This window comes from Neomonachus schauinslandi, chromosome X, assembly GCF_002201575.2.
Source record: "Neomonachus schauinslandi chromosome X, ASM220157v2, whole genome shotgun sequence".
Classification (NCBI taxonomy): domain Eukaryota; kingdom Metazoa; phylum Chordata; class Mammalia; order Carnivora; family Phocidae; genus Neomonachus; species Neomonachus schauinslandi.
Window position 1 is genome coordinate 97,459,605 of NC_058419.1, and position 13,788 is coordinate 97,473,392.

The following is a 13,788-nucleotide window of genomic DNA, read 5'->3' on the forward strand; positions in this document are numbered from 1 at the left end:
TTTCAGACTGTGTTGAGGGAGGGTGGAGGCCACGCTGAACACAGTGTGACATTCAACTTTGATGAGAGAGATCAGAGTTCATGACTGTTTGGGCAGCTAATATTTATGCATTAAATACTAGAAGAGAGAAACACAGAGAACAAGCTCCAGAAATTTGTATATAAATCCATTCTAGTCTTTGGGAAAAATCTGAGTTAGACTTCCAAAGTGTGAGACTCCATGAGGCCGAGCCATGAAAAATTGTTAGAAAGTCGTGAAGTTACTGGAAATACATTGCTATTCACTAAATCACACAGTACTAGAAGGCACAGAAGTTCTGTCATGCTGGATTATGGAGAATGTAATGACACTGGCAGTATTCATTGATTGCTCTAGAAAAACCAGGCCTTAGGAGTTGGATTACTAAAGCCCTAGAGAAACAGTTACACTAGACATCCTCTAGTAAAGTTTAAAAGCAATCATTCATGCTTCAAGCTGCTCTACTGGTAAATTAACTGATTGCCAGAATAAATATTGGTAATCTCTTATAGAAGAAACCAAAATCTGGGAAACAAACGGAGGGTTACAGAAGAGAGGGGGATGGGGGGATGGGGTAACAGGGTGACGGGTATTAAGGAGGGCACGTGTTGTGATGAGCACTGGGTGTTATATGCAGCTGATGAATCGTTGAACACTACATCAAAAAACTAATGATGTACTATATATTGGCTAACTGAACATAAAAAAAAAAGGAAACCCAAATCCAAACTGTCAACATAAAAAATCTAAAATACACAGAATGGGGGGCCTGGGTGGCTTGGTCAGTAAAGTGATCAATTCTTGATCTCTCCTCAGGTTGTGATCTCAGGGTTGTGATCTCAGGGTCGTGAGTGCAAGCCCCACAATGGGGAGGGGGCTACTTAAAAAAATAAAATAAAATACACAGAAAAATATAAAAATTAATAGGTGTGCAAAGAAATGACCCATTTCCAAAATAATAGCCAAAATAAAATTTGAGATGAGGCAGGAGTTCAGTTATCACACTGGACCTTAAAGTAACTATTATAAATATGTACACAGATTTTTTAAATAGTCAGTTTTTTATTTAAATTCCAGTATAGTTAACATACAGTCTTTTATTAGTTTAAGGTGTACAAAACAGTGAATCAACAGTTCCATATATTACTCAGTGTTCATCAAGATAAGTGTACTCTTAATCCTCTTCATCTATTTCAACCATTACCCCTACCAACCTCCCCTCTGGTAACCATCTGTTTGTTCTCAAGAGTTAAGAGTATGTTTTTTGGTTTCTCTCTCTTTTTTTTCCTTTGTTCATTATGTACCATAATTTAGGTATTGTAATAATGCTGCAATAAAATAATGCTGCAAAAAAATGAAAAATAAAGGTGCATATATCCCTTCAAATTTGTGCTTTCATTTTCTTTGGGTAAATACCCAGTAGAGCAATTACTGGATCATAAGGTAGTTCTATTTTTAATTTTTTGAGAAACCTCCATACTGTCTTCCATAATGGTTGTATTCAATTGCATTCCCACCAACCATGCACGAGGGTAACTGTTTCTCCATGTCCTCACCAACCCATGTTTCTTCCTGAGTTTTTTATTTTAGCCATTCTGACAGGTGAGACATGATATTTCATTGTGGTTTTTATTTGCATTTCCCTGTTGATGAGTGATCTTGAGCATCTTTTCATGTGTCTTTTGGCCATCTGGATGTCTTCTTTGGGAAAATGTCTGTTCATGTCCCCTGTCCATTTTTAAATTGGATTATTTATTTTTATGGTGTTGAGTTTTATAAGTTCTTTATATATCTTGGACACTAACCCTTTATAAGATATGTCCTTTGCAAATATCTCATCCCATTCAGTAGGTTGTCCTTTAGTATGTTGATGGTTTCTTTTGCTGTGCAGAAGTTTTTATTTTTGATGTAGTCCCAATAGTTTATTTTTGATTTTGTTTCCCTTGCCTAAGGAGACATACCTAGAAAGATGTTGTTATGGCTGATGTCAGAGAAATTACCTTATGTGCTCTCTTCTAGGATTTTTTCTGTCTTTAAGTCTCACATTTAGGTCCTTAATCTATTTTGACATTATTTTTGTGTATGGTGTAAGAAAGTGGTCCAGTTTTATTCTTTCGCATGTAGCTGTCCAGTTTTCCCAACACCATTTGTTGAGGAGACTATCCTTTTCTCACAGCATATTCTTGCCTCCTTTAATGAAGATTAATTGACCATATGCTTGTGAGTTTATTTCTGGGCTTTCTATTCTGTTCCATTGATCTCTGTGTCTATTTTTGTACCAGTACCATAATGTTTTGATTACTACAGCTTTGTAATATAACTTTAAGTCTGCAATTGTGAAACCTCCAGTTTTGTTCTTCTTTTTAAAAGGATTGCTTTGTCTAATCAAGATCTCTTGTGGCTCTGTATAAATTTTAGGTGTATTTGTTCTAGTTCTGTGAACAATGCTGTTGGTATTTTCATAGGGATTGCATTAAATGTGTAGATTGCTTTGGGTAGTATAGACATTTTAACAATATTTTTTCTTCCAATCCGTAAGCATGGACTGTCTTTCCATTTCCTTGTGTCATCTTTAATTTCTTTTCATAAGTGTTTTATACTTTTCACAGTACAGGTCTTTCACCTCTTTGGTTAAATTAATTCCTAGATTTTATTATTTTTGGTACAATTGCAAATAGGATTTTTACCTTAATTTCTTTTTCTGCTGCTTCATAATTAGTGTATAGAAATGCAATGGAAGCTATGATCCAGCAATTTCTCTACTAGGTATTTACCCAAAGGATACAAAAATATATGCACCCCAATGTTTATAGCAGTATTATCAACAGTACTCAAATTATGAACAGAGCCCAAATGCCCATTGACTGATTAATGGATAAAGAAGATGCAGTACACACACACACACACACACACAGTGGAATATAACTCAGTGATAAAAAAGAATGAAATCTTGCCATTTACAATGACGTGGATGGAGTTAGAGAGCATTATGCTAAGTGAAATAAGTCAGTAAGAGGACAAATACCATATGATTTCACTCATATCTGGAATTTAAGAAACAAAAAAATGAACATGGGGGGAGAAAAAGAGAGGCAAACCAAGAAACAGACTCCTGACTATAGAGAACAAACTGATGGTTACTGGAAGGGAGGTGGGTGGAGGAGGTGGGGAGGGTGGAATGGGTTCAACAGGTGACAGGTATTGAGGAGGCACTTCTGATGAGCCCCAGGTATTCTATGTAAGATTCACTAAATTCTACACCTGAAACTAATGTTAACTACCTGGAATTGAAATAAAAACTTGGGAAAAAAAAACAAATTCCAAATACAGGGAAAAATGCAATGGATTTCTGTACAGTGATTTTGTATCCTGTGACTTTACAGAGTCCATTTATCAGTTGTAATAGTTTTTTTTTGGGTGGAGTCTTTAGGGTTTTCTATATATAGTATCGTGTCATCTGCAAATAGTGAAAGTTTTATTTCTTCCTTACCTACTGGGATGTCTTTTATTACTTTTTGTTGTCTGATTGCTGTGGCTAGGATTTCTAGTACAATGTTGAGTAAAAGTGGGCTATTCTGTCAATGGGGAAAAGCTGAGAGCCTTTCCCTTAAGATCAGGAACACGTCAAGGGTGCCCACTCTCACCACTGTTGTTCAACATAGTACTAGAAGTCCTAGCAACAGCAATCAGACAACACAAAGAAATAAAAGGTATTCAAATTGGCAAAGAAGAAGTCAAACTCTCTCTTTTCGCAGATGACATGAGACTTTATGTGGAAAACCCAAAAGACTCCACCCCCAAATTACTAGAACTCATCCAGCAATTCAGTAATGTGGCAGGATACAAAATCAATGCACAGAAATCAGTTGCTTTCTTATACACTAACAACGCAACTGTAGAAAGAGAAAGTAGAGAAAGGATTCCATTTACAACAGCACCAAAAACCATAAGATACCTCGGAATAAACCTAACCGAAGAGGTCAAGGATCTATACTCTAGGAACTACAAAACACTCATGAAAGAAATTGAAGAAGACACAAAAAGATGGAAAAATATTCCATGCTCATGGATCAGAAGAATAAACATTGTTAAATGTCTAAGCTACCCAGAGCAATCTATCCCTTCAATGCCATCCCGATCAAAATTCCAATGACCTTTTTCAAAGTGCTGGAACAAACAATCCTAAAATTTGTATGGAATCAGAAAAGAACCCGAATTGCCCAGGAAATGTTGAAAAAGAAAAAAAAGCCGGGGGCATCACGTTGCCCGATTTCAAGCTATATTACAAAGCTGTGATCACCAAGACAGCATGGTACTGGCACAAAAACAGACATATAGACCAATGGAACAGAATAGAGAACCCAGACATGGATCCTCAACTCTATGGTCAAATAATCTTTGACAAAGCAGGAAAAAACATGCAATGGGAAAAAGACAGTCTCTTCAATAAATGGTGCTGGGAAAATTGGACAGCCACATGCAGAAGAATGAAACTCGACCATTCTCTAACATCATTCACAAAGATAAACTCAAAGTAGATGAAAGACCTCAATGTGAGACAGGAATCCATCCAAATCCTAGAGGATAACATAGGCAGTAACCTCTTTGACATCGCCCACAGCAACTTCTTTCAAGATACATCTCCAAAAGCTAGTGAAACAAAAGCAAAAATGAACTTTTGGGACTTCATCAAAATAAAAAGCTTCTGCACAGCGAAGGAAACGGTCAACAAAACAAAGAGGCAACCCACAGAATGGGAGAAGATATTTGCAAATGACACTACAGATAAAGGGCTGGTATCCAAAATCTATATAGAACTTCTCAAACTCAACACCCAAAAAACAAATAATCAAGTCAAAAAGAGGGCAGAAGATATGAAAAGACACTTCTCTGAAGAAGACATACAAATGGCTAACAGACACATGAAAAAATGTTCATCATCATTAGCCATCAGGGAAATCCAAATCCAAACCACATTGAGATACCACCTTATACCAGTTAGAATGGCAAAAATGGACAAGGCAAGAAACAACAAAAGTTGGAGAGGTTGTGGAGAAAGGGGAACCCTCTTACACTGTTGGTGGGAATGCAAGTTGGTACAGCCACTTTGGAAAACAGTGTGGAGGTTCCTCAAAAAATTAAAAATAGAGCAACCCTATGACCCAGCAATTGCACTCCTGGGTATTTACCCCAAAGACACAGATGTAGTAAAAAGAAGGGCCCTATGCACCCCAATGTGCATAGCAGCAATGTCCGCAATAGCCAAACTGTGGAAAGAGCCAAGATGCCCTTCAACAGATGAATGGATAAAGAAGATGTGGTCCATATATACAATGGAATATTACTCAGCCATCAGAAAAGATGAATACCCAACTTTTACATCAACATGGATGGGACTGGAGGAGATTATGCTAAGCAAAATAAGTCAAGCAGAGAAAGTTAATTATCCTAAGGTTTCACTTATTTGTGGAACATAGGGAATAGCATGGAGGTCATTAGGAGAAGGAAGGGAAAAATGGGGGGGGGAATTGGAGGGAAAGATGAACCATGAGAGACTATGGACCTGAGAAACAAACAGAGTTTTAGAGGGTAGGGGGGAGGGGGTATTGGTTAGCCCGGTGATGGGTATTGAGGGCACGTACTGCATGGAGCACTGGGTGTTATACGAAAACAATGGATCGTGGATCACTACATCAAAAACTAATGATGTATGGTGACTAACATAACATAATAAAATTAAAAAAAAAAAGAAAAAAAAAAAAGCCCATGAAAGCCCTCAGTGTCAATCCATTCTGGAACCCTCTCACTCTAGAGAGCTTTTTTGTTTTTCTTTCCTTTCTGCTCTCACCTTCACTTAATAAACTTTCACTTCACTTCAAAAAAAAAGAAAAAAGTGGGCTATTCTGAATGATAGGCTTGCTGGATAGAATATTGGCTGCAGGTTTTTTTCTTTTCAGAACTTTGAATATATTATGTCACTTTCTTCTGGACTTCAAAGTTTCTGCTGAGAAATCAGCTGATAGCCTTATGGTATTTCCCTTGTATGTAACTGTCTTTTTATCCCTTGCTATTCATAAAATTTTCTCTTTATCACTACTTTTTGCCAATTTAATTACTATTGTGTTGGTGTGGACCTACTTGGGTTGATTTTGTTGGAGGCTGTCTGCACCTCCTAGATTTGGGTTTCTGTTTCCTTCCCTGGATTAGGGAAGTTTTTAGCAATTATTTCTTCAAATAAATTTTCTGCCCCCCTTTTCTCTCTCTTCTCCTTCTGGGATTCCTATAATGCAAATGTTATTACACTTGATGGAGTCACTGAGTTCCCTAAGTCTATCCTCATTTTGCACAATTTTTTTAATCTCACTTGCTCAGCTTGATTACTTACTATTACTCTGTCTTCCAGTTTGCTAATTCATCCTTCTTCTTCCTCTAGCCTACTTTTTTTTCCATCTAGTGTATTTTTATTTGCATTTATTGTGTTCTTCATTTCTGATTATTATTATTATTTATTTCTTGTTAAGGGTCTTGTTGATGTCCTCCATTCTTTTCTCAAGTCCAGTGAGTATCTTTATGTTCATTACTTTAAATTCTCTATCAGGCATATTACTTACATCTGTCTTGCTTATGTATATTGCTGTAGTTTTGTCCTGTTCTTTCTTGTGGGACATATTCCTCTGTCTCCTCACTTTGTCTAAATCTCTGTGTCTGCTTCACTGTTTTAGGAAAGTTAGTTACATCCCCTGCTCTTGAATGTATGATCTTATGAAAAAGAGGTCCTGTAGTGCCCTGCAGTGCAGTATCCCCTGTTCACCAGAACCTGGTGCTTCAGGGGTGTCTCCTATGTGTGCTGCATGTGCCCTGCTGTTGTTCCTGGCCACTTTTCCTTCAGTCCAGTCATCTGCCGTGGCTCTCTTTGCCCATTGTGGGCAGTGTTTGGTCAGTATTCCAAAGAAGATATACAAATGGCCAATAAGTACATGGAAAGATGCTTAACATTAGTCACCAGAGAAATTCAAATCAATGCCACAATAAAATAGAACTTCTCATCCACTGGGACGGCCAAATAAAAATGGTAGATAATAATAAGTGTTTAAAAGGGTGTGGGAAAACTGGAACTTTTATATATTGCAGATGGGAATATAAAATGGTGCAGCCACTTTGGAAAACAGTTTGGCAGTTCCTCAGAAAGATAAATATAGAGTCATCATATGAACCAGAAATATACTCTTAGGTATATATCCAAGAAAAATGAAAAGATGTCACAAAAATTTGTACATGAACATTCATAGCAGCATTATTCATAATAGTCAAAATGTGGAAATAACCCAACTTGCCATCAACTGATAATAGATATACAAAATGGTATATATCTCTACCACAAAATATTATTCAGCAATAAAAGGAATGAAGTACTGACATATGTTACAACCAGAATGAACCTTGAAAACATCTGCTAAATGAAGAAACAAGTCATAAGATATCACACAATGTATTATTTTTTATATGAAATATGTATAAATCTATAGAGACAGAAAGCAGATTAGTGGTTACCTAGGTCTGGGAAGAGTAGTGTCACAGAAATGGAGAGTGAGTGCTAATGGGGAACTGGTTTCTTTTAGAGGATGAAATGATCTAAACTGATTGTGGTGATTGTTAATCTACATGAATATACTAAAAATTATCAAATTGTACACTTTAAATGGGTGAATTAGATGTATATGACAAATGCATATTAAAAATAAGGAAAATAAACTTTATCTTGGTACAAGAAGAAAAAGAGACTCTACACCCATTCTTAGAACACTTACAGAAAAAACAAAATGTAATTGTGAATCTTCTCTCTGCCACATTTTTTTCTCAAAACCTGGCAGGCATTTCTTTGAAATGTAATAATTACAAAAGATAGCACCCATATCTTCTATTTTCTGCAGAAGGATAAGAATCTAACTTTAGCTGGTGCCAGGCTCCAAGTTACAAATGTACCTCCTATCATAAAGATATGAGTAATTTTTTTTCCTTTTTAAAAGCAATTAACAAACACAGGTGGCTACCCTAATTATAAGGTGAACTTAGGATAAATCGTGTGTGACAAATGATGATGTCATGTTCTTTTACTTGGGGAATAGTTATCATTTATTATGAGAAAATACATGCCATTTGATGTACCTGCTTGGCCATATAATAGGATAAAATTTCTTTGTTTTTGCAGTCGCTTTAGCAGATTGCCTGTAATGTGCATCACATTCTAGTTTAATGCTTATCCAATAATAAAACAGTTTTCTCTCTCTTCTACTTTTGTGGAGAAGCCTTTTGGGTTGGCAGATTTTATTTTTAATTATATTTCTCTAGCATACGGTATGTGAGTCATATCTTAATAAAGCTCTTATTTTAAAAATGAAGACTACAATACATCATTTTACTCTTTCATTTATAATATCATTGTCAAATATTTCCTCTACATATAATGAGAACCACATTAAACTCTGTTATAATTTTTGCTTCACCCACAAACATAATTTAGAAAACTCAAGAGGAAAAGGAAAGTCTATTTTATTATATTCAATCATATTTTTGCTCTTTCTGTTCTTCCTTCCTGATGTTCCAAGATTTCTTTCACCATATTGTTACTCAGGCCTTGGATTAGTTGGTTCAGGCTGCCATAAAAAATACTATAGACTGGGTAGTTTAAACAACAGAAATTTATTTTCTCACAGTTCGGAAGGCTGGACTGTGAGATTAGGGTACCAGCATGGTCAAGTTCTTATGAGAGATCTCTTCCTGGCTTGCATGAAGCCACCATCCTGCTATGTCTTCACATGGCAAAGAGAGATTGATAGAGATCTTTCCTTTTTAAAAAGCTACAGTCCTATGAGGACTGTATTAGGACTCCATCTTTATGACCTCATTTAACCTTAATCTCCATAAAGCCCCATCACTAGATTAAATCACATTGGGGGTTGAAGCTTCAAAATAAGGTATTTGGGGGAGACATAATTCAATCCAGAGCAGTCCCTAAGGTTCCTAGCTAGTCTGCCTTCTTCTCTTCAACTGTCAGTGTTTTCTTACGTGTTTTATATATAATGTCTAAGGATTTTAGTTGTACTTAATAGGAAGAAAAGGGAATAATGTATCTACTCCATCTTTCCAGAAGCAGGAGACTACCCAGGAATAATTTTGATTTCTACACTTCACTCAAACTAGGAAAATGTCAACACCAGGAGACTGATGAACAGTATATAAATAATGTAATATCTATAGCAATAACACACACACAAAAATTATACAAACGTATGCACATAAAAAAAACATGGATGATTCAGGGGCACCTGGGTGCTCAGTCAGTTAAGCTCAGTCTTGAGATTGAATGCTGCATCAAGCTCTGTGCTCAGCATGAAGTCTGCTTGAAATTCTCTCACTCTCCCCCTCCCTCTGCCCCTCCTTCTGCTAGTGTGCATGCTCTCTTTCTAAAATAATAAATAAATAAAATCTTAAAAAAACCATGGATGATTCAAAATAGAATTCTAAATAAAAATTCAGGAAGACAGGAGAGAAAACAAATGACACAAAAATTAAAATGACAGTTTAAACCCTATATATCAATAATTGTATTAAATATAAGTAGTCTCATATGCCCTTAAAAGACAGAAACTGGCAAAATGAATTTACATAATGATAGAAAAGTCAATCCACTAAGACAGCAGTTCTGGATGTATATGCACTAAACAACAAAACTGCAAAATATATGAGTCAACAACAGAACAAAAAGCACAAACTGACAAATCCAAAATTATAGTTAGGGATTTCAACAACTCTGTGTCAACAATAGATAGGATAACTAGACATAAAATCAGCAATGATACAGAAGAACATGACACCATCAACTGAAAGATAACTAACATTTATAGAATATCCCACCCTGCAACAACAAAATGCACATTATTTTCAAGCATCCATGATACATATACCAAAATAGAAGTTATCTTGGAACGTTACACAAACTTCAACAAAATTAAACTAATTGAAATAATACAGAGTTTGTTTTCTGGCCACAATGGAATCAAATGAGATATCAATAATAGAAAGATAAGAAAAATTCAAAATACTTGGACAATAAACTGCACATTTCTAAACAATCTAAAGAAAGTCTTAAGGGAAATCAGAAAATACACTGAACTGAATGAAAAGTAAAATACTACATACCAAAATTTGTTAGACATAGTTAATGCTGTACTGACATTTATAACACTAAATGTTTATATTGGAGAATAGAGAACATCAAATCAGTAATCTAAACTCCCAGCTAAGGAAATGTTAAACTCAAACCAAGCAGAAGAAAATAAATAAAGATACTAATGGAAATTAATGAAATGAAATAAAAAGCTAATTTTTTAATAGACCAATGAGTTTATAAAATTTCAGCTAGATTGACAAAGAAACAAAGAAAGACATACTTTACCAATGTCAGGAATGAAATGGGGGATATCTCTACATACCCTGAAGACATCAAGAAGATAGTAAGATATAAACAAATCTACAGGCATAAATTTGACAACATAAATGAATGGATCAATTCTTCAAAAGATACAAATTACCAAAACTCACTCAATATGAAATAGATAATTGGAATAAATGCATAACTATTAAGACAATTGGATTATTAACTTAAAATTGTAAATAAAAATGAGATCTTCAAGCCAAGATGGTTTTACTGGAGAATTCTACAAACATCTAAAAAAAATATTGTAATCATTGAGGACATTGTGCTAAGTGAGATAACTCAGAAAGAGAAATACAAATATTGTATATTATCACTTATATGTGGAATCTAAAAACCAAGGGAATTTGGGAGATGTTGTGTAAAGGTACAAAATTGCAAATGGTAGATGAATAAGTTCTGGAGATCTAATGCACAGTTTAGTGGTTATTGTTAATAATACCATATTATAAATTTCAAACCTGCTAAGAGACTAGATCTTAACTTCTCACCACATAAAAGAAATGATAATTATGTAACATGATAGAAGTGGTGCTAACACTATCATGGTAACCATATTACAATATATAAATGTATCAACCCAACACATTGTACATTTTAAACTTACACAATGTTATATGTGAATTATTTCAATTTTTAAAATTTTTAAAGAATTATCACCAATTCTACACAATCATTTCCACAAAATACAAGAGGAAAGAGTATTCCCAACACATTTTATGAAGCTATTTTTAACCTGATATCAAAAGCAGATATACAGTATATAAAAAATGAAATCTATGTACCAATGAATCCCTCATAAATATCAATACAAAAAAACCCTAAAAATATTATCCAATATAAATCAGAACTGTAAAAAAAAAAAGATACAACATGACTGACATGGTTTTATTTCAGAGATGCAAGACTGGGTTCAATATTTGCAAATCAATTAATGTCATCTTCCATAGTAGGCAAAAGAGGAAAAATTGCATGATAGTATCAATTAATGCAGGAAAAGTATTTGACAATTTTAATACTATTCATAAATTCTTTTAAAATATAAATACAGGGTACATTCCTCAACTTGATAAAGAACATCTACAAAAATACTATAGCTAATATCATAGCAGTGGAGGAGTTAATACCTATTCTCAAATTATTCCAAAAAATAGATGAGGAAGAAAAACTTCCAAATTAATTCTATGAGGCCAGCATGACCCTGATCCCAAAACCAGATAAAGACACCACAAAAAAGAGAATTATAGGCCAGTATCTCTGATGAAAATAGATGCAAAAATCCTCAACAAAATATTAGCAAACCTAATCCAACAACGTATTAAAAAATCACTCACCACAATCAAGTGGATTTATTCCAGGGATGCAAGGGTGTTACAATATTCACAAGTCTATCAGTGTGATACATCACATCAATATGTGAAAGGATAAAAACCATATGATCCTTTCAGTAGATGCAGAAAAAACATTTGACAAAGTCAACACCCATCCATAATAAAAATCCTCAACAAGAGAGGTTTAGAGGGAACATACTTCAACATAATAAAGGCCATTTATGAAAAACCCACAGCTAACTTCTTCCTTAATGGGGAAACACTGAGAGCTTTTCCCCTAAGGCTAGGAATAAGACAAGAATGTCCACTCTCACTACTTTTATTCAACATAGTACTGGAAGTCCTAGACACAGCAATCAGACAACAAAAAGAAATAAAAGGCATCTGAATCTGTAAGGAAGAAGTAAACTTTTCACAATTTGCAGATGACATGATACTCCATATAGAAAACCCTGAAGACTCCACCAAAAAACTACCAGAACTGGTAAGTGAATTCAGTAAAATCACAAGATATAAAATCTACATATGAAAATCTGTTGCAGTTCTATACACCAATAATGAAGCACCAGAAAGAGAAATTAAGAAATCAATCCCACTTACAAGTGCGCCAAAAATAGTAAGATACCTAAGAATAAGCCTAAACAAAGAGGCAAAAGACCTGTACTCGAAAAACTGTAAAACTGAGAAAGAAACTGAAGGCAACACAAAGAACTGGACAAACATTCCATATTCATGGATTGGAAGAACAAATATTGTTAAAATGTCTATAGTACCCAAAGCAGTCCACACATTTAAAGCAATCCCTATCAAATTACCACCAGCATTTATCCAGAATTGGAATGAACAATCCTCAAATTTGTATGGAGCCACATAAGACCCTGAATAGCCAAAGCAACCTTGAAAAAGAAAAGCAAAGCTGGAGGCATCACAGTTCTGGACTTCAAGGTATTTTACAAAGCTGTAGTAATCAAAACAGTATGGTACTGGCACAAAAATAGATACATAGATGAATAGAAAATAAAATCCGGAAATAAACACACAACTATATGGTCAGTTAATCTTCAACAAAGCACAGAGAATATGCAATGGGAACGTCTTTTCAACAAATGATGTTGGCAAAACTGGACAGCAACCTGCAAAAGAATGAAACTGGACCACTTTCCTACACCATACACAAAAATAAATTCAAAATGGAAAAGCCCTAAATGTGAGACCTGAACCCATCAAAATCCTAGAGAACACAGGCAGTAACCTCTTTGACATTAACCGTAACAACTTCTTTCTAGGTATGTCTCCTGAGGCAAGGGAAACAAAAGCAAAATTAAACCATTGGGACTACATCAAAATAAAAATCTTCTGCACAGCAAAGGAAACACTCAGCAAAACTAAAAGGCAACCTATGGAATGGGAAAAGCTATTTGCAAATGATGTTTCTGATAAAGGGTCAGCATCCAAAATATATAAAGGATTTTAAAACTCAACACCCAAAAAACAAATAATACAATTTAAAAATGGACAGAATCTATAAGTAGACATTTCTCCAAAGAAGACATACAGATGGCCAGTAGACACATGAAAACATGCTCAGCATCACTGATCATCAGGGAAATACAAATCAAAACTACAATGAGATATAACCTCACACCAGTCAGAATGGCTAAAATCAACAACACAGGAAACAACATATGTTGGTGAGGATGTGGAGAATAAGGAGCACTCATGCACTGTTGGTGGGACTGCAAACTGGTGTAGCCACTGTGGAAAACAGTTTGAAGATTCTTCAAAAACTTAAAAAAAGAATTTCCTTACAATCCAGCACACTATTTACCCAAAGAATAGAAGAACACTAATTCAAAAGGTTACATGCACCTGTATGTTTACAGCAGCATTATTTACAATAGGCACAATGTGGAAGCAGCCCAATCAATTGATGAATGGATAAAG